This window comes from Gossypium arboreum, chromosome 13 (assembly GCF_025698485.1).
Source record: "Gossypium arboreum isolate Shixiya-1 chromosome 13, ASM2569848v2, whole genome shotgun sequence".
NCBI classification, from domain to species: Eukaryota; Viridiplantae; Streptophyta; class Magnoliopsida; order Malvales; family Malvaceae; genus Gossypium; species Gossypium arboreum.
In genome coordinates, this window is record NC_069082.1 from 86,301,170 (window position 1) to 86,304,478 (window position 3,309).

The following is a 3,309-nucleotide window of genomic DNA, read 5'->3' on the forward strand; positions in this document are numbered from 1 at the left end:
GTCGATGCACATTCGCATGGATCCATCTTTCTTTCTTACAAATAAAACTAGTGCTCCCCATGAAGACACACTAGGGCAGATGAACCCTCCGTCCAGTAACTCTTGAATATGAGCTTTAAGCTCCTCAAGCTCCTTCGGTGCAATTCTATGAGGGGCGATAAACATCAGACCTGTACTAGGCAGGAGCTCAATCCCAAACTCGACTTCACGGTTTGGAGGTAACCCAGGTAGCTCATCGGGAAAAACATCTGAAAAATCCTTAACTGTTCTGATTTTTTCAATCGAAGAAACCTCAGAATCTAAAACACCAATGTAGGCTAGATACGCCTCACAACCCTTACAAACTACTTTCTCGGCCCTTAGTGCAGAAATTACATTTGACAGATAATTTTGATGCTCCTCAATTACAACTACCTCATCACCCTCTGCAGTTTTAAGTACCACCTGCTTAGCAGCACAATCCAAATTCACTTGATGCTTAACCAGCCAGTCCATGCCCAGTATCAAATCAAATTCTCCAAAAGGGAGTTCCATTAAATCTACCAAAAATATCATTCCTTAAACCTCCAAAGGTACATCATTAAACATTTTATTCACTATTACCGACTTCCCTAATGGGCTCAACACAGTAACCTCACTCGCAGTGTTTCCAACCATTATACCCAAAGTCTCAGACGCAGTGCATGCTATATAAGAATACATAGACCCAACATCAATCAATGCAGTATAAGGTACATTATGGATAAAGAACGTACCCGTAATAACATCTAGGGCATCTCCGTCCTCTCGGTGATGCGCAGCATAGACCAGTGTCAGTTGCCTCACCTTAGTATGACTAGCACCTCTGCTCGATGCTCTATGACCATGGCCCATACCATTTCCACCTCTGGCCTGACCACGGCCTCTCGGCGGCTGCTGAACACCTCTCGGCGGCTGAGTAGTACCTATACCAGTAGCTTGCATCTTATCGGACCTCTGTGGACAATCTCTGATACGGTGCTCCATAGATCTACACCTCAAACATGCCCCAATCCTTTTCCAGCACTCGCCCTGATGGCTTCTCCAATCCGCACAGGGCTGCGGTCCAGTAATAGCAACAGAGGGCCCAAATCTGATTGACCCATCAACTTTGGCCTTTTACTTAGGCCTCAAAAATGAACTTAAGGGCTCTGAATCCCTCTTGTTACAACCTTTCTCCTTCTCACGACTATGGCGCTCAGCGTGCTTCACATCCTCTGTGATCTTCGCCTTATCCACCAAAACAGAAAAATCTTATTCCCTTTGTGGAGCTATCAGAATCCTTAAACTATCTCTGAGGCTGTTCTCGAACCAAATACAGTGCTTGTATTCAGTTGCCACTATCCCACGTGCATAGCGGCTAAGTCGCAAAAACTCAGACTCATATTGAGCTACTGATTTATCCCCCTAAGTCAAATTCAGAAACTCTCTCCTCCGGGCATCCACATAACTAGCGCTCACAAATTTCCCTTGGAATGTAGTCTTGAAAAATTCACAAGTCAACTGGTCGGGCTGAGTACCCTCTTTCACAGTAAGTCACCATTGATAGGCTTCATCTCATAGCAATGACACTACACCTTTTAATTTCTGCTTTGGGGTGCAGTTGAGGTCATCCATGATCCTCCCTGTGGCCTCAATCCAATACTTAGCCACATTAGGGGCAACTCCAGCAATACCCCTAAAAATCTCAGCCCCATTAGACCTAACTCGTTCCGTCACTGACCCATGGCCCACAGTACCAGTATTAGGCCCAGCGACCCTTTCTAGAATTTTCAGCATAGCTTGGGATAGTGCGTCATCCCCAGCAGCACGATCGTGTGACCCAGTCTCAGTTACAGGTGAAGCCGGTGCACGATCGATGCCATGGTCTTACTCGCACATCACATATCGGAATCCTATGTCATGACATATGTACCCTAGTTATTCTTAAGGCTCATACAGGGCTTTCGAATGTTGTAACTCAGTCGAAACAAATTCATAAACATAGTTGCCAAGCTTGTACACATCCGGCTAATACATGTATTTTTTAACTTTTTCATTTCAGCTTATGTAGTTCACATTTAATTAAAGTTAACAATGTTTATTTGCTTATAAACTTACCTTGGACGATGAAAAACCGTAACGGAACGACTAGTCAACAACTTTATTTTTCCCCCAATCCAAATCTGATTTCTTTGGTTCTTAATCTAAACATATTCAAATTAAACTCATTCAAACATATTTTCATTCAATTTAGTCCAAAAACACATAAATGGGTAAATTACCATTTTACCCCTGACATTTTACACTTTTTACAATTTAGTTCAAATTGCACTAAACACAAAACATGCAAAATTTGCACACACCATTCTTAGGTCGAATGTTCCTAGTGTTCATACAAGTCCATATATTTCATTTATTTCACATTTTAGTCCCTCAATTTATTATTTTTTTAATTTAGTCCTAATTACTCAAAATCATCAAAAATTCCAATACAAAACATGTTAATCTATCATTATCTTTTATTTTCCATCATCAAACAACGAAAATCACAAGCTTTCACAATGGCATAATTCAAAATATTCATCAAAAGCAAAAAATCAAGCATGGGCTTTGTAGATAACATCGCAACGATCTTAAAAACGTAAAAATTATCAAAACCCGAGCTCGTTACGTACCTTAATCAAACTCAACAATGGCCGAATGCCCTAGCTCTCTTTTCTTTTCTTTTTGTTATGTTATTTGGTCATGAGAAATAATAATAAAACTTTGGCTTTCTAATTATGTTATAATATAACATATATTAATATTATTATTTATTTTACTTAATTAACCTTTGTCATAAAATATAAAGGTCATGACCGTCCATAGATAAAATCAATGGTATAATTGCAACATAAATGCTTCATATTATAAAGACAACAACAATTAGGCACTTTCATATTTAACCATCAAATTTTCATTTTACGCGATTAGGCCCTTTTATTTAATCGGACTCTCAAACGGCAAAATTAAATAACAAAAATTTCACACATACTAATTCACACATAATAAACACAAAAAATAATTTTTAAATATTTTTTTGAATTGGATTCGTGGTCTTGAATGTAACACCCGTGCAGAGTCCGTTCTCGGAATCGAACACAAGGTGCACAGACTTAACTATTTTCACAAATCCATTTAGAAATTTCGGACAAGCTGGTTCTGCATCACTGTCGCCTTAAAAAATAAAATTGTAACACCCGCACTGCAGTCCGTTATCGAATCGAACACAAGGTGCACACAGACTTAACTATTTTCACAATCCATTTA